General features: G+C 40.6%; 1 protein-coding gene across 9 annotated transcripts in view; it reads left to right on the top strand.

Moving 5' to 3' along the window:
- MEGF11 (multiple EGF like domains 11) overlaps nucleotides 1–27,954 on the top strand; it is a 306,782-nt gene that overhangs the window by 40,438 nt on the left and 238,390 nt on the right. For 8 of the 9 annotated variants that reach the window (XR_010987968.1, XM_068143526.1, XM_068143524.1 and 5 more), the window contains exon 1: nucleotides 25,017–25,092. The exons of the other annotated variant lie outside the window; for it this stretch is intronic. The gene's annotated coding sequence lies outside the window, so the exon portion shown is untranslated. Of the gene's footprint in view, nucleotides 1–25,016; nucleotides 25,093–27,954 lie in introns of those variants that run through there. 9 annotated transcript variants of the gene reach the window in all.

The raw sequence follows: 27,954 nt of genomic DNA, 5'->3' as shown, positions 1-27,954 counted from the left end.
GTGTTAAGTACTCAGATTGTCTCTGTTCCATGAGTCTTCCCAGGAACTCAGTATGTTGCAAGACAACTGTAAACAGCTTTTAGAAACCTTCAAGCTATCAGCTGAGGTCTGTGTGAAACCATCTTCTTGTGTGGTGGGGTTTTTTTCTTTTTAAATTTGTAAAAATTGATTTTATTTTATTTAAATACTCAGTGATGCCAAAAATTGAAATTACTGATTAGTGTTTGGTCTTTTAGTAATATTTCACCTTGTGTGGTTCTGATATGGTCCAGTGGGGAATATCCCACAGGATCAAGGTGTATTGCTCTCAAAGACTCTCTCTCTTCCTTCCCAGTACTTCCTCCTGAGTTTTGTACTCTGAACTGTTCTCACAGAACCATAGAATTGTTTTGCTTAGAAAAGACCTCTAAGATCAAATCCAGCCTTCAACCTAAGAGACCACAGTGGTGCCATGCCCACACATTTCTTGAACACCTCCAGGGACAGTGGCTCTACCACCTGTCTGGGCAGCCTGTTCTGGTGCTTAAGCACTTTTAGAATAGTGAATTTTTTTCTAATCTTCATCCCAAACCTCCTGTAACACAATTTCAGGCCATTTCCTCTCATTCCATCACCTGATAATAGGGAGAGGAGACCAACCCCCACCTCACTCCAACCTCCTTGCAAGGAGTTGTAGAGATCAATGAGGTCTTTTTCCCTCAGCCTCTTCTCCAGACTAAACAGCCCCAGCTCCCTCAGCCTCTCCTCACCAAACCTGTTCTCCACATCTTTCACAGGCATTGTTGCTCTTCTCTGGGCAAACTGGGTAGCTTTTAGACCCATGATATCTGCTACCGGTTCTCAAAGCATATAAACAGGCCTTTTATAATCCTGGTGTCTGAGATGGAAGTAGCTTGAAACAACATCTATTTCCCCAACAGGACATTACAAGTGGAGGGTTGTAAAGGGAAGACAGGAGGGAAGGTTTAACATCATGTTGGTAAGTCTTCAGCTTCTTACAGCTTACTGGGAATCAAGTAGTGAAAGAGGGAAATGCCATTTCCTGGGGTGTGAGGTTAAATCATGATCAAAAATATTACAGACCAACCTCAGTGACTAAAGATCTTGGTTTGAATAGAGGGGATTGAGCCAAACCCCTGATTCAGATCTGTCTTCCACCTGATTTTTTTTTCTCCTGTCCTAAACAGGAGCCTGGGTCCTTGGCCTGTAGAAAGCCTTTCTCAATCTTCTTCTTGATCTCAGGTGATGGATAATTGCGATATACAGAGTGTTGCAGCTTTGTGTTCTTTTCTTCCTCTTCATAGGGTTGAGAAAAACATGTTTTCAGAGTAAAAAACCCTGCCTCTACTTACATACACGAAAGTTGGAGGCTTCATGTGGATGGAAAAGGTCTCTTGTTTTAGGAATTATTTGTCAGATTCTGAGCTTTCAAGGCACTCTGCCAAATCTACCTTTTCTGCAGGCATCTGGTAGGTCAATGAACTGGTTTATAAGGAGTTATCATATAGTGATTACTTAGATGGCTTGTGGTAATGTTATAATGGCAGTTCAATTAATATGATAAGATCTTAATTGGTTGTGTAGAATATTGTCTTTTAATCTATGCAAAGTGTCAAGGGTATAGCAGAGGTGCATATAAATCTGACTAAAAGCAGAGTGCCTGGGCCTCTAACTTGCTTAGTCCCAGCATTCAGACCACTTGAGTCAGTGTCTTGTAGGACACTTGTTTTCTCTTGGTAACTGATAATATTGTTGGTGAAAATTCTGTGTGTAGAAAGGTCCTGTATTGAAAACCACTGCTTGTTCAGCAAAGGAGTGTGTCTAACAGTCATGTTAATAGCCAAAAGAGTGACCTGTGGACCTGAAAACACACATTTCATGAATTTCAGAAAAAGTTGGGCTTTGTAGATAGAAGCTTTAACAAATCCGCATTACTGAGCTCAGTTTGTAGCTCCTGGGAGGGATTCAAGTTTAGGTCCACATCTCTGTATAACACATGTAAGACAAACGATGGAAGGATTGGGTTTTCTTAATTACCTTTCACCAGCCTATTGCAAGTGGTCTTCAGACCCAGAAATTCCTACACCAGTTTCAAATCTGAGAACTGGACGCAGAGAGGCTCTGGAAGATGCCAACTGGGTACAACTGCACTGGTCTGCAGCAGGCAGGTAGAACTGCCTGCAGATTAATTAGGTTTTAACAAGCAATGCCCATACCAAATTTACATGGGTAATTATGGCATTGGTGCAGGCCACCTATGCTCCCTTTTTGCACCTAGTCCTTAAATTCTACATTCAGAATGAGCCCTTTGGATTAGTTTAGAGGGCAGGGAGCCTTTTGGGCGTAGATGTGATGGTTTGGTGGGAGGTGCTGTGCTTAAATTGAGAAGGCAATAATTAAAGGTACTAAGGTGCAGGTTAAAGGTCTAAAGGCAAATGTGGTGCATGTTAATCCAGCATGTTAATTCCACTTATTTTGTGAAAAAAAACAAAACCATATTTAACTGGTGGGCTAACAGAAAATCACCAATCCTCATCTGTACCAAAGTGGAAAGTGTTGTAGAAACATTGCATTAAATAATACTTAGTCACTTACTGGAGAGTATAATTATTTCAGTTTAAGTTTGTATCATCTGAATGCAATGGGGCATGGTAATGTGTCAGCCAGCAGGGCTGTCAAACGGACTTGTGGCTTTTCAAGTTCATATGTATGAATATGTCAGTTGGGGATGCCGTGTTGAATGCTCTCTGCTCTATAAATGCAGAAGAAAGCAGAGCATTACAAAACAAAGCAATAAACCAGAGAGGTTTACTATAGAACTCTGTCACAGTTTAACCCCAGCTGAGCACCATACAACAGCAGCTCACTGCTCTTGCTGTGAGGGCAGTGGGGAGGAGAGTCAGGAAAATAAGTAGTAAAATTCCTGGGTGGAGGTAGGAACAGTTTAATGATTTAAGTAAAATATATAACAATAATATTGAAAATAAAAAGAGAAATAAACCCCAAAACAGACCAGTGGTTCAGTGCAGTTACCGCTCATTGACAGATGCCCAGTCAGTCCCTGAAGAGCCATAGGTACTCCCAGCCCAGTCCCCACAGTTTACTAAGCATGGTGTCCTATGATATGGATTATCCTTTTGGCTAGTTGGGGTCAGCTGTTCTGGCCATGCTCCCTCCTCGCTCCTTGTGCTCCATGCTGGAAGAGCATAGGAAGCTGAAAAATCCTTGACTTCAACTAAGTGCTACTTAGCAACAACTAAACCACCAGTGTGTTATGAACTTCATTCTCATCCTAAATTCAAACTACAGCACTGTACCAGCTACAAGGGAGAAAATTAGTTCTCTCTGAGTTGAAACCAGGACAGGTTTAGGTGGTGATTAGCCACGTCTGGAATATGTGGAAGATTTTTCTCACCTGAAGTTTTAAGGTATATGTGTGTGGATTTTGTGGAGTGGCCAATTTTTGTTATTAAAGTACAGGTTGAGTTCCCAAGCACATGAACTGATCAACTGGTGGCCTCTCAAGTTGGTGCTGCTCAAAAAAATCCACAAGCAACTGACACAAAGTCTTAGCAATACTATAGCTCTGCCCTGTATTGACAGATAAACCTGGGGTTGAAATGCTTGTTTCCTTGCACAAGCTGCTTGTTTCTCACCTTTCAAATATTGGTTGTGTCATTTCTGTGTGATTGCCATGGTGCTTCTCGCTCCAGGTTTCTGCCTGGAGCTTTTCTTTGCCACTACAGATTGCCTTGGTCTTAAAATTGAAAAGGACCTCTGTGTGGTAGAAGACTTTCTGAAACATCTCAAGGTACTAACTTTGTGGATTGCTGTTGACAGTTTGATGCAGAGGAAGGATGTGGAGAAAATATGAAGAGGTGACAGTGGTAAAGGTGAACAACTGTGACATAGATGGCGTTAAGGAGATGATAACCTACATGAAGGGGAAAAACCCAACCAGTAACTACTTCATTTGGGCCCTGAAGGCAAGAGCAGCCTTACTGTGATGGGAGGAGGGGTATCAGTGCAGAGGTTTTAAAATGGTTTAATAATTCAGTTTCTTGACTATGAAAGTAGAACTATTCTTCAGTGAGAGCCAGAATCAAGCCTGTCACTAGTGAAATTGGTACCATAGCTCCTGTGTAGTGTGGAGGGGGCATGACATATCCAGCAGCCAGCTGGGCTATCACAGTAGGTATTACTTGCCCTTTTGAGTAATTCTCCTTTGCAGCAAACTAATGCCAAGCTTATGCAGATGCTTTGCTATTCTTCCTCTTCACTATTAGCTTGTGCATGCCTCACATTGCAAGAGGCCTGAGAACGAACGGAAGACTGCAGCTCTCAGAGCAAGTGAGCATTTACTTAATCATCTTGAGCACATGTTCCTTCAGCTAGAGAAACATTCCCTCTTTATTCTGTTTTTCCACCTCTGCCTTTTTATTAGGAAGGAGGACTGCTGCATCTTTAATGCACTATTTTACAACCTTTTATGTAGAAAGATTAACAAAAAGGGAACCACACTTAATTTAAGATGACAACTTAGGTTTGCCTCTGGATTCTTTTTTGGCAGGCGTCCTCTTAGTAAATTACATTTGACAACCTGAAATAAATTCAAACCAAGATTTATGCTTGCATTTGCTCACAGTGCTGTGGTTCATTAGACTGTGTCGTTAAAAAGCTATGAAAAGTAACAACTAATTTAAAAATTTATTTTTAGACAACCTACATGGGCTATGGTGCTAAAACTTCAAGAAACAAAGCTCAGGGTTTCAAACACGTGGAGGTAATTTTTCCGCTGATAATAGAGTTAGTTATAGATGTTTGCGCAAGAAGAAAGACAACGCCACTACAAAACAAGGAGAAATGAGTCATAATGATACATTTTCAGCTGCAGCTTAACACAAAAAGGGGGTTTAAAAACATAACCAAGGACATGGCATCTTTGAAAGTTCTCCCAAAGGAGAAGTCAATGTTAGCCGAGATTGCCAGAATTTACTTTAGCTATTACTATGGATGAATAATTATGCTCAATTCAGCCAGTGGTACGGGTTCACAGCAGGTTAATTGGTAATAATGGGTTTCATTCCAAACAGTGAAGAATGATATTTCAACAAAAAAAATGTGCTCTCAGTGAGAGCTGAAGATGTCCTTGCTTTCAGGACTTCATGTGCACAGTAGCACATCCAGGAGACCCATATTCTTGTTTGTGGCATTGAATTACCCTCAGCTGCTCATGGCTGTTGAAAGAGATGCTTCTTCAGCTTGTTACATCCTAAGTTGTGCAACCTGCTCCTGCTTTCTTCTTTTGTTCCTTCCCTGACTAAACTTTGCATTCCTTGGGATTGGACAAAGGAGAACAGAGAGATCTTGTTAAAATCACTGATGCAGATAGGTTGTATCTGTGTTACGTAAGTGTAAACATAGAATGAGTCATTTGAAGGAAGGTGTGCTCATATTAATTGGACAAAGAGTTTTCTGTTCTTGCAAGTGTTCTTGTGCCTTCTGCATAGCATGGGATTTCTCTGTCCCTCCTTCAGTCTTGTGCACTACACATTATAAATAATAATGAAGCAGAATAAGTCTATTGATTGTGATCTAGCTGAAAACAGGATTTGAGCTTCTCAATGCAGAATCTTCTCTCACTTCAGCCCCTTCCCCTAAGGCATGGGTATCATTTCTCATAAACCACATCCTAGGAATGAAGAACACTCTGTGAAGGACAAGAGAAGACCTGAACACAATTCATCCAGGATAAGCCTCCTCAGCTGGGTTATACCCTAAACCATCTCTCCGTGTTGTATCAAATGTTTCCATCCCTCAGCTTCTGTGAACCTATGTGATGTCCTGTCTCAGCATTCAAGTCTTTATTTTCCTGTTACTACCTAAATTGTAGTTTCTGTATTGGGGGATCCTGGTGCCTACCAGAAGCTCTCCAGATGGCAATGAGTCAATCCCTATTTAAAAAAGAAAACCTTCAAAATGGATTCCTTTTATTACTTTTATTTTAAAAGAGGAACCCCCCAACTCTTCTGTATGCATGTTCGGAAGCAGTTAAATGGAGTGCCACTGGAATTGTATGCAAGTCCTTCCATACAGAGAAGTTGGAAGTCATTCGTAGGACACTTCCATGCCTTGAGAAAGGCAGTAGCCTGTACTGAAAGACAGTCATCCCCATCTTATGTTGACACAGGTAACCCTTAAATACTGACCAGCTGTATACAGACCAGTGCCTGCTCCACTCTCTGAAAGTCTTGGCTGTGGACTGCTTTGTCTACTGTTAATTATTACCCCCTGGAATCTCACCATGGACTTTTAAGACCTTATGTTGTTTGGGTTTTTTTTTTTTGTCTAAAATATTGTCTTGGACACAAATTGCAGGTAATTATCTACATCCATCATTCACTGTGCTTCACTAAACATGAAATGGTTCTGCACTAGTGTCTTGACTTCTCTTTCCCTTCTCTTTCTGCCCATTGGTGTCATTAAGGACATTTTACATCCAAGGTCTGTAAAGGGCAGGTCAGATGAAGCCTCATGTGTTCAAATACCAGCATATTAGAACCAGCACCACTGCATCCCTCCCAAGAATAATAACACATACAGCATATGTCTTGGGTAAAATAACCTTTTGCTTCAGGCTTCATGGCTCCTGGGAGCTATATTTTACCCTGAGGAAATATTTTACTGCTTTTGTTCTCTGATTCTGCCACTAGAGTGATTATATTTATAATATGCTCTCCATGCAAAAAATGAGGTGACCTATACATCATACATTCAGATTCAGGAAGCTGATTTTGATTTTGCTGTCCAAGAAGGAGCTCTCCTCCAGTCAGAGAGGTTATTCCAGTCTGCAGCTGGTCAAAATATTCTCTTAAACCATGAGATTGTTCTGTGACTACAGCAGCAGAGCTTTTCCAAGTGCAATGTAAGTCACTTGGATTCAAATTCTTAGTGTAACTGAATCTGTGTCATTCAGCTGAAGCTTTGAAACAATCCAAGAAATCTCTGACTTTCAGCTGGAATAAGTTGATTTTCTTCCTAGTAGCTGGTACAGTGCTGTGCTTCAGTGTTAGGAGGAGAATAATATTGATAACATGCTGAGGATTTAGTTGTTGCTAAGCAGTGTCTACACAAATCAAGGACTTTCCAGCTTCTCATGCTGCCCTGCCAGTGGAAACTGAAAAAGCACAAGAAGCTGGGAGGGGACATAGCCAAGACAATTGACCTGAACTAAGCAAGGGGCGTGGATATCATGCCACAAACCATCATGCTCAGTATATAAACAGTGAGGAGTTGGCTAAGGGACTCCAAAGCTTTGCGACTGGCTGGGCATTGGTCAGCAATTGTATTGTGCATCCCTTGTTTTGCATATTCTTTATTTATATATATATATATATATATATATATATAACTATTATTTCCTCCTCATTTTCTCTCTTATTAAACCATCTTTATTTCTCTAATTTCTTTATTTCTTCACTACTGTGCAGGAGTGGATGGAAGCAGCTACAGAATCATCATCCATCACCATTTCTAAAAACTTCTAAGCAGTATGTAGGCTGTCTCATGCTTACCTTAAGGAAATAACTCACTTGCTGTTTTGCTGCTGCTGAGGAAATGGAAGCTTTTTCTGAGACCAGCAGGAATTGTGCTTTAGTTACATGTGCTGCTACCTCCTGATCCTCAGATCCCTTCCCCGTGAGAACACTGCACAACCTTATCTCTTGAGGGACAAGTGTAAACAATTTTTCCTTACCATTAAAGCATCTGAAAGATTTCTTACCCAAGCAGGTCTGAGTAGAAGAGATACAGTTATGGTCAGTGCTTTTCCCTTATGACAGTCCTGGAAACACTCTTACAACAGTGAGAGTCATCTTTCATTGTCATCTTCCCAGTAAATAAATGGTCTAACTGATCCATTCCACTGATGCCAGCCAGAAGAAATTGGTTCCATTGTGCTCATGTTTATGTATATACATTACATACTGAATCCCAGCAGGTTCGGGGTTGGAAGGGACTCCTGGAGGTCATCTGGTCCAAACCTGCTAGAGAAGGATCACCCGCAGCAGCTTGCCCAGGATTACAATCTCCAGGCAGGTTTGGAGTCACTTCAGAGAAGACCAAAGTCATCTCTCCTCACATTCAGATAGAACCTCCTGGGTTTCAGTTTGTGCCTGTGGCAACTCTGAAAAGAGTCTGGCCCCATCCTCTTGCCCCCCATCCTTTAGCTCTTGCTGAGTATTGAGAAGTCAGCTCTTCTCCAGGCTATACAGTACCAGGTCTCTCTGCCACGTGTATAAAGTTCATTCAGTGCTAGCTGAACAACAAGTGTAAGCTGCAATGCCCAGGCCCACAACCAAATTTCAAAAGGCAAGTACAAGTTGTTGAAGTAGCAGTGTAAGGAAAGCAAAAAACAAACTTGAACATAGAACTACTTTATTGGTGCAGGTGGTTTTGGTGGACATTCAGGTGTATCCAAGCCTATTCTGGCAAAAATCAATACTTCAGTTCCTTCACTGTTTCTTGAAACCTTGTACAGTGACTTACATAGTGACTAGTTCAGCAAACAGCTTTGGAGGTGTGGGAGTTGTACCTGTGGTGGTGATTGAAAGCTCTGGGTCCATTTTCTGAAAGTTAGTGGGCAGAGAATGGTTTGTAAATTTGCTTATAAATAAGCAAAAGCTGTGCAGGTTTCTCTGCTGTGAAAATCTCATAGGTCTTGATTTACCAACCTTCCTAAATTCTTGTTAGGTCTCTATCAGCTATTTGTATGGAGCAGACACTTGAGCTGGCAATAGGAGCAGATACCTTTGTGATGGGATACTGTTAATCAGAAAACAGTTTTGTCTTTTTAGAAAGCCACAGTCATCTGTGGTGGCAGTGTGGGCCATGGCTGCAGGGGAGTGTAAATCACAGGGTGAAACATCTTGGAAAGTGCTGCTGGATCTCTCAACCATCAGATTTTTGGTTGGAGAAAAGGTTGGAAAAGACCTTTAAGATGAAGTCAAATCATTACCTAACCACCAAGTCTGATGCTAAACCATGTTCCCCAGCAGCGCTTCTCTGCTTCTTTAAAATGGCTCCAGGGATGTGGATTCAGCTGTTCCAGCATTTGGAATCCTTTGAGTGCAGAAGTTTGTTCTAACATCCAACAACCTAAACCTCCCCATAGTACAACTTGAGGCCATTTGCTCTCATACTATCACATGTTCCTTGGGAGAAGAGACCAATTCCCACCTGGCTCCCACATCTTTTCAGGGAGCTGTAGAGGGTAAGAAGGTCTCCTCTCAGCCTCCTTTTCTCCAGGCTGAAGAACCCCAGTTCCCTTAGCTGCTCCTCACAAGACCCTTCACCACCTTTGTTGCCCTTCTCTGGACACACTTCAGCACCTTAGTGTCTTTCTTGTAATGAGGGCCCCCAAACTGAACCCAGTACTCTATGTGTGGCTTCACCAATGTAGAGTACTTGATTCCAAAGAGCTTATTTTTAAGAGAGTAGGTGTTCAATTGTTTGTAAAACCAATGGCAGAGATTGTATACATACCACAAAATAACAAATTATAAATAATAAGTTTGAGAGCACAGAAAGTTAGGGGTTGGAAGGGACCTCTAGAGTTCATCTAGTCCAACCCCCCTGCCCAAGCAGGATCACCTAGGGAGAGAGATACCAGATCAAATCATTGGTCATCATGTTCATTTGTGTTCTTGGTATTAGTTAAGCAAATGCACATGGAAAGAATCACTTCCCATATGAAACAAGTAGGAGCTGAACACTTGTTCAAAAAACCCCAAACCCATAAAAATCAGTGGTTTGAAGAATCATTGACCTCTAAAAATCAAATCTAAGCTATATTCTACTGCATTTTCCACATTCAGAACATGAAAATCGTATCTAGTAGGCTTTCAGCATAGGGTGGTGACTTGTGGTGTTAAACTTTAGAGGTATTTTTCTCTGGGTAACATCAGGCCTTCATTTAAAAAAAAAAAATCACTTTTAGGTAGACCAATAATTACTCTGTTAAGCATGGTGTGCAATGCTCTTGTGCAGGAATCTTCCTTTCATCCAAAGGTCTTAGAACTTGGTACCTCTTCCCATTAAAAAAAAAGTAAACAAAACTTTAACCTTCCTTCAGAAATTCATCAGATAGGTCAGTGCTCTGTTCCCTCCAGTTTCCCAGGCTCAGCAGGGAGCTGATTAAAGCTGCCATCTATGACTTGTCAGGTTTGTCAGAGACAACTTTATAAACTCTTTGTTATTCACTTTGCTGTGTATTATAAATATGTTTATCTTCTTCTGTCAGGCATTGACTGGACAGGTGCTAGAGGAGCAGCGAACACTAAAGGCTCTAACAATGTCATTACTTAGTAATTCACACCAAAAACATGGGCAGAATGTTCAGGAACTTTCCCTCCTTCTTATAGGTGACTGGAGCGGTTGGAGGAAAATGATTTGTTATTCTAGGTGGTTTCCAGCAAGTGTCTGTGTAAAATCAGAGTTTATGACTGGCTGTTCTTTGTTTTGTATCTTTGGGACAGTGTTTTGGGTCAGATTTTGACATTCAGTGTGTTTGTTAAGAAAATACAATGAGCATGGATAATAAAGAGTATCGAAGGACTATGTAGATTACATTATGATTTGGAGAAAGAAGAAAATAATATATTCAGAAGGTCAATAGCTTTGGAGAGAACAAATGTTTCTGGGCAAAATAGGGAGTGTAAATCCCATGGAGTAGAAACATGCACTGGGAGGAAAATTTAACAGCAAATGGTGCAGGTTGATGACAGTAGTGTTTCTGGCCCAGAAGAGAGAGACACAGAGATTTGTGAACTGTGTCATTAAATTTGTGCCTATCAACCCACCTCACAGCATAATTTTGCAAAAACGCCCAGTGACCTGTTCATCAGTCAAAACAGAGACAAAGAACTGGGCACAAGTAGCTGCAGAGATTCTAGTCCAGTTTTTGTGACAATAAGCCCAAGCTAGGAGATGCTTCCAGGCTGTGTTCACACCATCTGCTGATATCAGTATGGTTAAAATGGGAGGTGTGCATACTGTGCATCATGAACTGAAATCAGTGGTGAAGGAGCCTTCAGAGCCTGTGGACTCAAGAACTTTTCTGTCTGATTTGAGAACCAAGCATTTGCTGAAAACTGTTGCCTTACTACCTTTATGTGGTTGATGAAGCTTGGCAGGCATCTCCCACTGAATGTAGAGATCACATTTGATAACTGCAGGTTTAGGAAGAATGCTGTTAATCCATGCTTGTTCCCAGTCAGAGCCTATGTGTAATCTTAGATTTAAACTAGGACTACTAAGCTGCTGAATGTCTTCAGTGAAGCAAAAGGAGCATCCCATGTTGGCTTTGTGTTCGTTGGGTCAAGGTTCTAGAAATGTGGTTGGTTTTGCTTGGAGTTTGGTAGAAGAGCCTTGTTACTTGCTTTATAGGGAGAAAGAAAAAAGAAGTGTCATATCACCTTCAAAATACAACAGCACCATGGAAATTTTTCTAGGTTTGATAATACTGGTTGTAAGCAGAATAGTTTTACAAGAGGGAGCCAACAGTTGTGTGAGGTTTGTACCCTAACAGGACACTAATTGGTGAGAAGCAGACAGGCAGAAAGCAAGGCACAGTGAATTAACCCTTCTGACAGAGAGATATCAGGCAGCTCGTGCAGAAAGGTAAGCAAATTCTGCTCTGTGGGCTGCTGTGGGAATGTGCACATCTAGGAGTGTCCCACTGGAAAGAGAAGTCCCAGCAGGGATGCAATCAGAGATCATAATGAGGAATGAGCAGTGCTAATTGGTAATATTTTCACAGTCAGAAGATGCCAATAGATGAAACTGTGATGTTTTTGACAAGGGTCACTTTCTGGTCAAAAGGACAAAGGTTGTTTATCTCACATCACCAGCATTTGGAAGGGAACAGACTCAGTTTCAAATGACCTGTTTTCCTGACCTATTCTTGATTCAGGTCAGGATTTTGAACCTTTGCCTCCCTAAATGATTTTAGGGGCCTATATGCTATGATAATATACATAAATGGCAATAGCAATAGTGGCCACTGCTTCTCCTCTAAAAGGTCTGCATTTATTTCAAAGTAGAATAGGAAATCTTTGAAGTCCTGAGAACTTTCTCAGGTGAAGTCAAGCTCCATATTGCCTCTCTAATGTTCTCAAAACATGACATCAGTGTGATCTGGAAGAGACAAAAGACTGAAGGGCAGAGAGCATGGCCTGGGGTGAGAAGGTGTGGGGGGATTGGCAAAGGATCTTTCGTCTGTTCATGTCCTGTTCCTGCTTTGCCATCTATAGCACTGTAGATGTGTGCCGCTTGTTGCTTTTCTTTCTCAGCACCATTTTAGGATTTTCACAAGTGCTTCTGCCGAATTCTCCTGCTTCTAGACTTGTCTGCAATATTATTTCAGACTGCAATAAATGGAAATCAGTCTTGACATACAGCACTTCCTCAGAGGCTTCCTTGCATTCTGCTTTCACAAGTCACTGGATTTCTGCTTTTTTATTTACTCCCCCCCCCCCCCCCCCCCCCCCCCCCCATTTCTGCTTTTCTTTGTAAGATGTGTCTTCTAGTTACACTTAGCATTGCAAGCAACATAAATGAAATGGTTTTTAACAGATTCCCTCCTGGATTTTTTCATCACCAAACCTGATGTTTACAAGTTTGAACATGCTGTTCTGTATAAGACAAGCTGTTAGAAGTGGGAATCAGAATAAAGAAAGGCAAACAAAGGATTCATTCCAGGTCATGTCAGTGGTAGTGCTAATGTGTACATGCTTGTAGGAGACTTTAGTTTCCAGATATAATCAATACTTGACATATTTTTCCCATGATTAAATTAAAGCTGGGAAAGTGAGATCTCTCTTAGGAGAAAACAAGTGGCAAGAGAGTTCATTTGTGGTCTGTGTCTAATCCGAATAAGTGCACAATTACCTCTACTTTCAGTCATTTATTTGTTCCTGTTTCCTCTTGCTTGCCTGATGCCTAATAATTTTTGCGTTACCATCCACATCAAAAAGAGGAATAGTTCATGCATGTGGATTTGCTGACTTCCAGTACTCTACAGGACTCCTTATTAGTAAGATAAAATAAACCAAGTTAAAGATAGCAGTCTTAGTGCTCTCTTCCTTCTGCATAACATCCTGCAGCAACTCCACAGACACTAAGCATCCTCAAGATTCTGTGCCAGAACCCATGTGCTGCAAGGTCATGGAGTAAGCATTGTTTTCTGTACCAGTAATGAGGACAGCTGGATGCTGGGTTCCAACCAACAGAGCTGTGGGAAGCTTTAGGCTTCTGTAAGAATTTTCTCTCTTTTTTTTCCCCCCCTTATAGTTTGGATTTGCAGTTGGTTCTTTCTTTGCCTTGTGTCTACTAATATTTTTGCTAGGGGCTGGGTTTCACACTTGTGTGAGCTTCATGTGTGATCACTGACGTCATTCGAGTCCAACATAGATCTTCACTACCTGCCCAAGCTTTGGAGTCAGGTGTCAGCAGGTCACTGCCTGCTGTTCCTCCTGCCCGGGCACTGAAGAGGTGGTGGTGTGTGTGACGTATTCACTTGGGTCTTTAGGGACAGCTTCATGAGAATGCAAACAGCTACAAATCTAAACATCTTGAAGAAAGACATTAGGTAGACAAGTGTGCCTGAAACCATGTAAAGAGTATTTCCCAGAAAATTATAGTCAAGCTTCATCTTCCCCACAAGAGCAGTTTGATTAGATTCTGATGGAGCCTTTTCAGAGTCACTTCACAAGCAGCGGTCCTCACGGTAGGTCAGCCAGAACGTACCTGCTTGTGAGCCAGCTGTAGCCTTATTTCTTTGTTTCTAGGAATAGAACTCAGCAATCACTCTTCCATTAATGATTTCTACATCCTGAGTCTCTTTCCCTGTGGCTTTTTGAAGGATTAACCATTGGAAAGAAATTATTCTTTTACACCTCACAATTTGCTTTTGATTTCTCTTAGACCACGGAAATAATTAAACTGTTTTGAATCTGGAGAATTAGGAGATTAAATAAGTTATCTGGTTTTTTTCCCTTTCAAAATCAAACTTTCTTTGTGTGCTGCTATTGAGCTATGACAAACCTTTACAATTACCTGACAAGTTGTTTAGCCAATTGTTCCAGTGAAAAGTAGAAGGCACAAGAATGTTCTCTTTCCTGCTGCATTCCTTAGATAGCTGGGAACAGATTATATTCATATGCAAAGCTGGAAATTATGGTAGCATTTAATTACAATTAATAACTCAATCTTTATGATGCTGTCAGAGAAGGACTGATGTTACGCTGTCTATGAAGCACAGGGTTATTTACAACCCAGTTGTTTACAGGAAATGAACGAACTTCTTTATTATTATTATTTTTAGGGAAGCACTGTTTCCTCACTCAGTCTCCCCCTCCCTGGCAGTAGGTTTGACTCTTTCAGGAAAATGTTTATGACACATCTCAGGACTGATGTTGATTCAGAGCTGAACTGATAGAAACTGGGAATAGTTCAGTTGCAAAACCAAGCAATAGTTCAGGTGTTAAACTGCTGATGTGGAAAATTGCTCTGACAGTTACTATCTTGTTCTGTCTTTTACTAAGACTTAAACTATCATTTACTTCAAATGCATCAGCTGGTGCCTGGGTCCCTGGCACATGCCAGCCTGTCCTGTCCTGCTTGTGCAAGTGGTCCCTGATGTTGGCGTTGTGCACTTGCAGCCCAGGAGGCTAACTGTATCCTGGGCTGCATGAAAAGAAGTGTGAACACTAGGATAAGGCAGGTGATTCTGCCCCTCTGCTTTGCTCTTGTGAGACCCCACCTGGCGCACTGCATCCAGTTCTAGGGCCCCTAACACAAGAAGGGCATCAAACTGCCAAAGAGAGGTGATGGGAAGGGTCAGGAGTGAACAGGAAAATGAAATTTGGCAGAAAGAAATAGAAACCTCTCTTGTATATTCATGAACATCATAAAGCCCATCATTTTTTTTTTTGAAGTCCACTCACCGAGCCAAAAATGGTAGTGTTAGAAGAAATCTGTCCAAGAACAAGCATCAGATGTGAGGCTTTATGATGTCATAGCATCATTATGTCACTCAATGCCAATTGATTTCTAGGGCTGATTGCAAGCAATCATTAATCACTTTGTATTGAGCAGCATGCCAGCTCCATCACATCTGGGGCAAGTACAAGTGGCACCTATTTAGCCAACATCCTGCTCTCAGCACTTTCACACTTCGTCTTTCAAGCTAAACCAAACCCTAAGAGAAGCAACAAGATTAGTATTATTCCGCCCCTCCCATCTCTTATTTTTCCTTAGAATTTAGATCATTGAAAGCCTTAATTTAATTTTAAGTTCAGTTTTCCCCACTCTTACTGACAGCAGTGTGCCACTGAACTATGGGGCATGTCCTAGAAGGAATTAGTAGAGCTTCTGTCAGAAGATTTAACATTTCTGAATGTTATTATGCTGCTTTGTATGATTATTAGAGGAATAGTTTCCCCAAAACTGAGGGGTTCATTTACTGTATGTAGCTAATATTAAGCAAGAGCATTAGGATATATATATTAACAGAGCCAAAATGTGTTGGGAAATGGGAGCTAATTGCCATGACATCAACCATAGGAGCTGCCCTATGGTGTTAACACAATGCATTTATTCTCCCCTTCCTCTCTAGTTTATAGACAAACATATTAAACCTGCTGCAATGTTTCTGGGGAATCCCATGGCATTTTATAACAATGAAAAATTTCCTTTTGCCTTCCTCCACGTGCCTGACAATCATGAAGAGTTAGTTAGATATGTTCCATCAAATTGGAATATTTTAAATGTAAATATTCCTCAATAGCTGAGGTCTCAGGCAGTCAAAGTGATTGGTAGCAAAATGTTGCATTCCTCTGAGATTATGAAATACTTTGGCCTTCTGTAATCATTCTTCTCTGAGGGTTGTAGTCACTCCTTTGAAATTCCTGCTTCATCTCCCCAGCTTCTGTTATTTGTTTTGTCAGTAACTTCAGTCAGGATGGTTTGCTGTCAATCATCTGCTGTCAAAAGATAAGTGAATTTCATCAGATATTCTGCTGGTGCCGTCCTACTGCTGAGGAAGAATTTACCTGCAGACTCTGGCATTACAAATGAGTCTGAACTCATTAGTGCACTGGGTCATCTGTCATACACACACCAGTTCAAGCAGGTGTTTCTGCAGGAGAGGAAGACGTGGAGCCAAAGACGACCTGTAATCCTACTGTCTCTTAGAATATCCTAAAGAACAGTCATTGAGAGAAACATAAATTACAGTTATTACACACTTCATTTTTCTGGTCCATAATTAGATAATTCTCCAAAGAACTTCTTATCACATGTATTTTCATTAATTAACATGAAATGTCATTAGCAGTCAGCTTTGCTTGATCAAAGACAGATAAGTTGTAGCAAGATTCCGAGAAAATAACGTATCATTCACTAATTATATTATTGATTTTTATGGTCTGAAGAATCCTAATTATATGTGATGCAAACTGGACCTAGCTGAGCCTGCTGGGGGTACTTTGAACATGAATAGTTCCTGGCAGTTCTGAGCATCTCTCCTGCATAAATCACTCCTGGGCCTGATTGTGCATCTGTTTTCAAAGGTGATGTTTTAATGGACTTTGAAATCTGAAGAAGTGCATTCTGTGTGGCTCCACATGAAAGAGGAAAGAGATTTGGGATTTTTTCCTCCTGATTATAATAATTCTGCAAAGATTTTAGATCTGTAGGCGGATACTTTTGAACAGTGGAAGTAATATGGCATAGTTGATGTTAATTAGTAGGCCAGCCTAATGCACAATTTCCCATAGCTCCCTATGATTTATATATATATAAACTGAGTTTTTAGTGCTTTCTTCAAAGTTAATGATAGACTCAGACTTTCAAAATTTTAATTTCTTGTGAAAGCAAAACCTAAAAAGAAGGAAAGAAAACCACAGCACCAAACCCAACAAGTCACGAGCGGAGTATTTGCTGAGAACAGATGTGGATCTGAGAGAGAGGAACAATCTCAGATGTCTTACGTAAGTTCAGTGCTTTCACAGAGAAGTGAAAAGGAATTTAGATCAATGACTTAATTATGAAATGTTACTCTTACCCTTAATTGCTTATACTTAAGAACATGAAAAGCCGGGGTTTTAGAGCACGTGTCTGTGTATGTGATTAGCCTACTCAGTTGTGTGAAATGTCAATTTGCTCTCCATTCATGATAATAAGGTGAGATGTTACTAGTAAATATTTTGTTTAAGTTGCAAAGTGTGAACATCTTTCAGAGCTAAACTGATATCTATATTTCCAGCTGGCCTTTTGTGCTTCTTTTCAATGAGATGCTCTAAGGTTTGAAGAGACTATTTTGACTAAATCCCTCTGAGGTGGAAGTTAAAGACAGATGAAATAGAATCCTAGAATCGTAAAGGTTGGAAAATACTTCTGAGATCAGCAAGTCTGACTGTTAACCCGGCACCACTATGGCCATTAAACCATGCCTGAAGTGTCATGTCTACATGGTTTTTGAACATCTCCAGGGATGGTGACTCCACCACCTCCCTAGGCAGCCTGTTTCAATGCCTGGCCACTCTTGCAGGAAAGAAATTGTTCCTAATATTTAATGAAAACCTCCCGTGGCACAGTTTGAGTCCATTTCCTCTCATCTGCTTGCTGGTTACTTGAAAGAAGAGACCAACACCCGCCTCACTAAAAACTCTTTTCAGGATGGTCAGAGTCAGTATTCTTTTTAAAAAAGAATTATCTGGGGGGAAAAAGAGAATTGTTTACTATAATTTTTAAAAATCAGCTTCCAGTTTTCAGATTTTCAATGTTGTTCCAAGAGCATCTGACTGCTCTGGTTCCCACCTACTCATTCCTACTCCAGCCTGGTGTTTCACTTGCTAGTTAGTAAACCAAAGGATTGAAGGAGTCTGAAAAAAGAATGACTGGTCTTGTGGGTGGGCTCCAGATTTAAACAAATAAACAAGCAACACTCGTATTGATACTTCATTTCTGTCTACTGTCTACTTTGGCATAGGATGAGGGGTTTTATTCCTCAGTAGGTGAGACTGGGCAGCATCAGTTATGAAAATAACTGAAATCCAATTAACCGTCACATTGTGCATTTATGTACAACTCTCTGGAGGACAGTCAGAGAAAGAAGGGAGGGAAGGACTTGTCCATTTTACCAGGGGTAAGACTGAGACAAGGACAGCTGAGTATACACCTGGCCCTTGGCTGACAAGTGTGCTTGGTTCACAAGTGTTGTTTTCTGCCTGTTTCTGTATCATCCTCATCACTGTAATACCCCAGAGCTGTAAGTGGTATCTGCTTAGATGCTCTCAGTACAGAGTAAGCTGCATTAAGGTTATGTACAAGTAACTTCTAAGTTCTGCTTTTTATGCCTCTGCAGAGGGGTTAACAAAGCACTGGCAGGAAAGTGTTCTCTTGACCATCTGAGGGCTGTCTGGGAGCAAGCTATAGGGAGGGCTCAGTAAGAGGACTTAGCAGATGGTACATATACGATGTTGATGAGAGAAGAATACAGAGAGGAAACTGAACTTAACCTGTGGAAAAAAAGTGAATACAACTGTAAAAAGATTGAAGTAAAGCCATACAATTACCCCATAAACTCTTTATTTTTCTCACAGTAGTTAAGTAAGTCTTCAATGCCAGATTTAGGAGGGGGGAGAAGAAGAATCCAAAGTAGTTGCATGCACCAGTTACTCAGATCTGCTTTTGTCCATAGTGGTTTTTCTAGCTACTGTTTTTCTGCCAGAAGAAAACACTAGCTCTAACCTGAGTAGCTCCAGTACCATCTGTATCCGATGACAGGGCTGGTAGATCCAAATTCTCTGCAGATACAAACTGGCACAGTGAACTCTGGAGTCCAGCCATCTACAGCAGTTAGAGATTTTGACCCTTACATCTTCTTTGTATTCATTCTACATATGACACTCCCCTGCAGTCCCTCAGTTCTTTGTGGGTTTGCTCTTTCTGATGCATTTATGAATGTTCCTCTCACATCTTGATGACAGATATTTTGCACAGTGCCCTGTTACTGTAAGCCAGGTGCTTTCATCCTTAATGAACAATTTCCTGGAAAAAAAGAAAAAAAAAAAATAAACAATAGCTAAAGTAGGTCATGGAGACAGCAAAGTCAAGAGCTTTGCATAGTGGTGATGTAAAATTAAATAAAACTGGGGTCATGGTCTCATTTATCTCTCCAGTTATTGCTCTAACAGTGCCGGTGATGGTTCCTGGAAAGATGAGGATATATTGGGAGACTGGATCTGCTGGGAATTTTGGCCACAGACCTGCTTTGCAGAGGAGAAAACAGACAGGGAAGTGTAAGACTTGTGATGAAAGAGCATTTGCAGATGCTGCTGTTGCCCTTCTCGATCCATTGAGACCCATCTTGGTGAAAATACAGCTGGGTACTGCTCCATAGCTGAATGAAGATTATTCATGCTGACTGCCTCTGGTTATCAAGTTTGAAGGTCTACAGCCAGTGGTGGCTGGTCAAAAGATGGGAATTTGAGTTTACATTGCTGAGACATTTTGCTGTATTCCTGAGCCTTGCAGCCAGCCCTGTTGACTAACACTTGTCCTTCCATGTTTGAGCTGGATTCACTGAGGAATCAGGACATGGAAAGGGATTTGGTGTGTGTCTGAGTCTTGCCTTGACATGGAGTCAGGCCTTTGTTAGGACATAAATCTGACCTTACTTTTTGATATGTGTAGAGTCATGGAATGAGCTGGGTTGGAAAGGACCTTAAAGACCATCTACTTCCACCCTTACCCCATGAGCAAGGTCAACTTCCACTAGACCAGATTGCTCTGAGCTTCATTCGACCTGGTCTGGAGCTTTTTGAATCAAAGAATCATGAATGGTTTGGGTTGGAAGGGACTTTTCCAGGTCACCTAGTCCACCCTCCATCTTAAACTTCCTGTAGAGGTGTTTTGGGTTACTAGCACAAACCTTGTTCACACACCGTGACTTTCTTGATGGCATCAGCTTTCTGTTCTAGAGAAGACCAGATCCGTTCAGACTATTTTCCATGTTGGATGCCTGAACCTAAGTGCTTGTGTCTGTTTTTAGGCACCTACAAAACCAGCCTGACTCTCATACACACAGAGACTTGCACATGCTCTGATAGGCATATAAATTGCATGGACTCCCAACTTCAGGCTTTTAGCTTTGACATGATTGAACCGACTACCATTCCTCCAATACTGATAGTGTTCCAGATGTGCCCTGTAAGAAGCACAGGAAAGCACAAAAGCTTATTGCAGCTTCTGAAGAAACCTCTCATATTTCAAGTAAAATTGGCAGTTTATAAGTGGCTACTCTAATTCTTAAGCCATTAGAAATCTAAAAATTGATTTAACATTTATTTTATACTTAGCAGGCATTCATAGAAGAAGTGATATTCTACATGGGGCAGTCAATGTCTTTAATAGCTATGGAGTTAAAAAATTTTAGATTAAGATTTCAAAAGGCTAAGAGGAAATTGAATACAGGAAGAGAACATCTGAGTGCTGTTGTAACAGAGAATGCCAGGGAGGATAAAGCACTGGGAAAACCCAGATGAAGACACATGCTATTGGACCAGTGGGGTTTGCAGTGGAAGCAAACGTTATTTCCTTAGTGTCTTATGAAGAAGCTGAAGATAAAAAGCTTTGCCCTGCCTGCAGCACTTTTTGAAAATACATGTTTAGTTTCAGTGTTCATTTTATTCCAGTGTTCAGTTTCATTTTATTTGGATTACTACCTTGAAAGTTCAAGGCATTCACCAACATTCAAGCCAAATTGGAACAGCAGAATCTGGATTCTCGGTGCGGCTCCAAAGCTTGCAAATCAGCCTTCTCCCATAAATACTGCACTGTTTCTGGAAAAGAAGAGACGGGTCTTTAAATGAAAGATGAGATGGAGCATTGGGATGTGATAGTACTGCTGTAGATCAACAGCCATCAATCTGTGTTACTTAATTTGTCCCTGGCTCAGCTGTTCACTGTACTTGGGACTTTTTTTGCTGTTTGTTTCATTTTATTTTCCTCTGAGATAAATGAAGACGAAAAGGAGAGGCCAATTGTTCTTGACAAATAGAAGTCATTTTTAAAAACATAACCATAGAGCATATTCAACATTTTCAAACTGGGCTTTTTTTTTTCCTTCCTCCTGACTTCCACAGCACTTTCACAGCATCATGCCTAATTTATTTCACTGCCTGTGCATTGAACATCCTTGTATTTCATTGCTCATTATTCTCATTTTCAAATCAACTTCATGTGCACTCTTTAAATGCTGTACAAGAATTCCTTTGGAATAAATGATTGGGGTTTTGTTGGGGTTATTTTTTTGACTAAATACTTAGAAAAATTATTGCTCATATGGGCATGCCTGCAACACTTCAGCTGCTTTATTTATCTTGGGTGTTGGGGGGATGCAAGTTCCTTGTTGCCCTAAGTGTCTAAGGAAGCATATGTTGTGTTTGACATCTTGAACACGGATTAGGTGGGTGGCTATATGTAAGCAAGCTAACTTGGGTTCTCAGGAGATCAGCTATTTGATGCGTGTCAGCTTACTTTCCCTTCTGAAGTAATGTATGTGAGGGAATATCTGAAAATTGCATGGGATAGTGAATATAAAGATACTGTTAAATCAGGAGAGAATATGACTACCCACACAGCTTCGGCAGCTTTAAAATTCTACTATGCAGAAGGATTGGGATCAGCACAAGAGACACTACTGAAGCACTGGTTGGCTTTCTTTGCCAACCCCTTATGGCACAGGTCAGATGGTGAGATCAGAGTAGCAGCATTGAGCAGACAAATGCACAAAGTGTCTGCCTTCCCTTGTTTACCATATTTTAATTGAGAGGGTTCAGAGATGACTGCCCCAGGAGGATTTCTTAGCTTGCAGGAGGCTGTCTTCTGTTGAAATACTGCAGGGTACCAGGATTTTGTCTTTGAAGCCTGCCAACACCAGCTTGCTTTTGGCAGAAAGTGCCGGTGGAATGTCAGCCATGCCCCTGTCCTAACTGGCAGGGCTTGGAAGATCAGTTCAGAGCTGAGGCACTACAAGCAACACTAGCGTTTGGGTGGACTTGAGTTTGGATTAATAACTTCAGGGGCCAAATGTTCAAAGGGCTGGCTTCCAATTCTACACTGGTAGTTTGGTGCAAGTACAAAATTATGGGCAGCAAATCACAGATAATATTTTTCCAAGCTGACCTTTCTGAAACAGAGCCAGCAATTATCTGTGTTTGGGCACAGTTTCAGCAATGTTTTTAGGTGTTGTTAATGCAATATTTTCATTATATTTCTGCTGGGCTATTGATTAAGTATTCAATTATTTAAGGAAAAAGAAATTTAGTGCTGTAATGAATAATAGCTTTTTGGATTAGAGCTTGTGCTTTGCATGAGCGTGCATGGGTATGAAGTTTATGTAAGTGCTGATGAAATAAGAGCGTCTGCATTTCTTTGTGGGTTGATCACAGAATGGTTTGGTTTGGAAAGGACCTTAAAGATCACAGAATCACAGATCTAGAAATCTAGTTGATTTCCTTGAGTGGCTGATTGATTTCCTCAAATACCAATGTGTTTATATATTGCTTTTTCGGTATCTAATCACTTCAGTTTCCACTCTGCGTATTCTTAAAGCACCTGGCGGGTTTGTCAGTCCTCTTCTCCTCTTTTGTGTTGAAGACACTGAGCCTTTGAGAACTTGTATGTCCTAAACATCACTTGGAGTTTCTAGGCCTAGTGTCATATGGTGGTTAGGTGCCTCTGAAGGCTCAGAGCTAGACTACAGAAAATATTAGGTACAGAACTTGGGTGGAATTTGAATTATCTCAGTCTAGTCCACTTTGCTAACCCAGTGTTGTGCCTTAAGTCTTTGACAGGATGATTTGAACTCAAGTTCTTTGAATCCTAGGCACACACAACAGCCTTTTTCTTGATAAGCATATTTCATCATGCATAACTAAACTAATTGCCTGGATTGCCTGGTCTGAGGTTTCTGTTAGTTCTTCCCATGAGGGTAATGGAACACTGAAACAGGTTGCCCTGGGAGATAGTTGAGACCCCATCATTTGAAATATTCAAGGTGAGGCTCAACAGGGCTCTGGGCAAGCTGATCTAGTAGAGGATGCCCCTGCTTACTGCAGAGAGGGTTGGACTAGAAGACCTTTGGAGGCCCCTTCCAACCCAGACCATTCTATGATTCTGTCACTGGAATTTCTCTGTGCTCAGCTGATAAGAATCACATTGTCAAGCCTTTTGTATTCAGTACTTGATCCTTCCTGGAAGTGTTTATCTGTTTAGAACAGCTTTATATTTTCATTCACAACCAAACAAAACCCCAAACTGTCATCATCAATATTTCTATTGGTCATGACCACAACCTTTAGAGGTGACTAGAGAGTTTGAGAGGTTTAGTTCTTGACTGCCCAGGCAAAAACAACCTGTTTTTTAGCATGAATTCCGAGCTCTACATATTATTCATCCCTTTTATGGTATCTCAAGTTATTAATCATAAGTGGAAGTATCAAGAAAAAATCCTGATCAGTTTTGAAACTCACGGCCTCATTTAGCTTTCATAACAGCTTGTTTCTAACAAAATCTGATGTAGAGCCAAATGAAGTGTGTGTTTAAATGATCCCTTCCCTAAACTATCATGAAAATTTCAGATGGGATGAGAAGAAGGAATGCCACAGAGGGCAGCTTGTTGGAAGCTTGCTACTACTTAGAGACTAAAATAGTGTAATCAGCAAACACTCAGTCACTTTAATGCTTCTTCAGTGAAATCCAACTTTTTTGTTTTCTGGCTTAACTATTCTCTTGCATTTTCCTCAGTTGCACACATGCAGATATAAGAATAAGTTTTAGTTATGAGGCACCTAGATTTTGCTCTTTGGTAGAAATGATAATTAAGAACAGAGTTGGGTGACCACTCAAAAAATATAATGCAATCAACATGTCTTTGTAAATGCTTCATAAATTATTAAGGCTCTTTCAAATAAACACTGAGAAGATCCAGATGGGTTTCCAGAAGGCTTTTACTGAGGTCATTCATCTAACCTCCAGAAAGAAACAGAACTTTCATGTTGGGATATTACAGAAGAAGTCTATATGTAAACAAAATGTTGTTTATGTGACAGGAAGTGATAGGAAAAGAAGTCTCAGAGCCAGTGATTGATTTCTAAGGGGGGAACAAGGTGACATCAAATAAAATTGATGAGGCAGACCAAAAGGAAAGGAATTATTTTATACAGTACATGACTAAGATGTGAGACAGTCATGAGGTTGTGGACATTGTAATTTAAATTTAGAGGGTTGAATTTTACCTTTTAATGGATCAAAAAATAATTGAAACAGAATCCATCCAATGCTATTAAACACAAACAAACCATTCATGGCTGAGGGAGTCACAAAGTTTCAAGTTGCTTGAAGCCAAAAGGATTTAAAAGGGATGTTTTACAAGGGAAGGGGTCTTAAGGCCAAACTCTTATCAGTGGTGCCCACTACAGGACAAGAGGCTAGAGGCACAAACTGGAACCTGGGAGGCTCTATGTGAGTGTGAGGAGAAACTTCTTTGCTGTGAGGGTGCTGGAGCACTGGAGCGGACTGCCCAGAGAAGTTGTGGAGTCTCCTTCTCTGGAGATATTCCAAAGTGACCTGGATGTTGTGATCTTGCTTGAGCAGGGAGGTTGGACTAGATGATCCCCAAAAGTCCCTTCCAACCTCCTACCATGCTGGGCTTCTCCTGCCTTCTTACACTCTTTCCTGGTTACTTGATGGGAGCAGCATAGTGGACTTTGGTCTGATATAGCACAGTTACCTTCTGATATGTAATTATGTAGAATGATTTATTGCATTTCTGCCTTAGTTTGTTTCCACTCCCCCAAACACTTGCTTTGACCTTATATGTTTTCTGTTTTTCTCACTGATTGCTCATAGGGGCCAAGCAACTTCCCAAAAGCTTTCTTCTGATCTCCTGTTAATGTGCTGTGAGGCTTTATGTGCTGATAGCCTGTAAAAACAGAATCCATTAGGAATTCTTAGCACTTTGAGGTAAGATTTATTTTTTAGGGTCTTCATTAAATGCATTGCATGGAAATGTGTGGGGAAAAATCAGACTGGATTAATCAGCTACATATACATTTCAACATCTAAAGGAAGTGCCTTCAAAAGTATCTATGGGTTTCAGTATATTGCATGCTGGTAAAAAACACTTTTGCTAATGTTTTTCTGATTACAGCTGGACACCAAATAAGAGGATTTTGCCTCATTTAGAACTCATTTAGTCCTAAATTAAGAGAAAAGCATTCCATCTAGAACTTTGTCATGGACTGAAAATTCTATTTGAATTTCATGTTGGCGTCATGCTATGAAATATTTTGTGACAGAAGTGTCAAAAGGTTTCACTAATTCTGGCCCCAGTCAGGAAATTCTCTAATGGTAATTTTTAGTTGAATTTTGTAGTGTGTCAGCCAAAGAAGCAGAGGAGAAACTTAATCTGTGGGTTTGGTTTGGTTTTTTCTCAAGCCATACCAGTCCTCTTTCACAAGAATATTACAAGCACCAGTTCCTCAACACCTAGAGAAAGCTTTAGAGGATGCTTGCTTTACCCAGCAAGGTTTCTTTGGGGTCATATTATCTTTTCATGTGGGTCCCAATCTTGTGTGGTCCTGTTGTCCTAAGCCTGTGTTGTACAAATGGCAAAGGAGAGGAAGAAATCCACTTTTATCCAGGTTTCTGTGTACTTCATCCAGTTGAAAGGATCATCTACATCTAGTCTCTTTGCAAACCTCAGCACAGTTTCCTTGGGGGAAAGAAAAAACAGAACAAACTGTAAAGTGAAGCTACAGACAAATCAATGATTTGCTACCTGCCAGTTTTGCTCTAGCTAAAATTCGGGACTTAACAGTCAAAGTGTATTTCCTTTCTTTGTTGATGGAAGCAGTGACTGAAGTATATTCCAAAAAGAGCAAGGTGTGCGAGAATGGCTTCATCAGTAACAGACACCTAACCTGATCAGTTATAATTAACAGAGGGTGAGACACTTGTGAAAAAACACCAACTTGTCTTTTGGATCAAAAGACTCTCTTCCTTGCCAGATTGTACCTGAACTGACTTCTTTTGCTCCTCAAAACAAAAAAGGAGAGTGACAAAAAATGACCTGGAGTGACAAAAAATGACCTGGAGAGACAAAAAATGAGAGTCCACTTAGGGGTTACACAGAGGCCCTATGTGTCATTTATATTCTTGTGAAGCTCCAAAGGCTGCCTGTCCTCAGAACAGTCACAGGGGAGACACTGGAAATGTTCATGTCATTGGGCTCTGTCTTTAAGGAAGTTACAGGCATTGTCCCCCTGAAGGGCTGATTCTGCCTCCTCGGAGAATATGTTCCAAATGTTAAACACAGATCAGGAACGTAGAAGGTATTGTGGTGAGGATTAAAAGCTGGAAAACCCCCTTAGTAGATGTCATACTGGATTATTTTTTTGATGGTTGTTCTTAACATTTGTGCTCCTGCTTTTAGAGTTTTGTTCTGAATCTTGTAATAGCAACCACTCCATTTTGGTATGAGGTCTTTTCTATTAACAGTGATCAAAATGAAATATTTCATTTGGGTTAGAAAAGGGGACACTTGAGATGAATGAGGTTCTGCTGTATTTGGAGGGTTGGATGTTTTTGATGTATGATCTAACTTACAGAGTCTGAAAATTAATTGCACAAAGCAGTTTGTTTATAAACAAATAACAAAATAGCATTAGCAGTAAAAGTTTAGAAAACCATTTTGAACCTCTTTCAGACAACGTTGCAAACAATATTCTGTGTGCTATTAAGGCTTATAAATAATTCTTTGGTGTGTGTTTGGTTTCAAACCTAAAGTGAAACATTGTTTTCCTAAGAACAAATTGAGATCTCTGCGAACTACAGAATTCAAATGTGAGACTGGTTGGGTTAAAAGCAAAAAGCCTCATTCTTTCTGGGCAGAGGTCAGGCCAGTGTTCTGCCCCTAATTAATTTAGGGATAAACCCTGGCTGTTGATGTATTCATAAGTTAACAAATGGAGCACAGAGCTGTGTTTTGGCTTATCACACACACACACACTCACCCTTTAATAATTTTATTTCCTTAAGCAGTTTTGCCTTGCTCTTGCTTTGGCCATTTCTGTCATTCAGCAGCAGGCTTTCCTCTAGTCCTATCTGGTCTGCCTTGCCATGTACTGAATATATAGGAAATGGAGAAGGAGGGTGAATTGCACTCAGAAGAACTTGTTATCTGTACTTTGGTATTATTCAAATGGTAGCCAGTGGAACAAGTTAAAGATATTTTGAAGATGTTTTTGAGAAAGGGCACTCTGTCATTTTGTTGAGCCTCATACCTGGGCAGTTCACATCTGTTGGTACATATTTAAAACCAGGCTTTGAGCAACCTGCGTTCATGATTCTCTGAAAACTTCATTTCTACTCTTATACAAGCTCTGAGGTGTTGAGCATTTGATTTGCATAACTTTTGACGCATGACCACTTGCAGATCAGTTGCTCAAGATACTTTTCCTCGACAGAGAATCAGTGCCTAGGATAAGTGTGGTGAAAGTCTTCAATAAACAGAGCCATCTCTCATGTTCCTGTCTCATCAGCCCTATTAATTTCCAGAGTAAGCTTTTGCATTGTTGCCATGGGACTTTGAAACAGCCTGCAGGTAGGGAATGGCCACTCATAGACTTAAATCCATTTCATGAGGAGCATTACCATTCAATCATGTTAATTAACATTAATATGACTTACATGGCTTAAGACCTATCTTTGGGTTTAGCAGAGCTCTAGGAATAATATAAAAGATGAGCTATTACTCCCATTGGGATCTTGACTTCGAATCCACTAAAGGCAATGGGTGTCCTTGAACTAGCTAAGAAGGCTTTG

Source organism: Melanerpes formicivorus, unplaced genomic scaffold, assembly GCF_026170545.1.
Source record: "Melanerpes formicivorus ecotype bairdi unplaced genomic scaffold, bMelFor1.0.p_v2 SCAF_10, whole genome shotgun sequence".
Lineage (NCBI taxonomy): Eukaryota > Metazoa > Chordata > Aves > Piciformes > Picidae > Melanerpes > Melanerpes formicivorus.
Note: the sequence above shows the minus strand (reverse complement) of the source record. Positions and strands in the feature narration are given on the sequence as shown.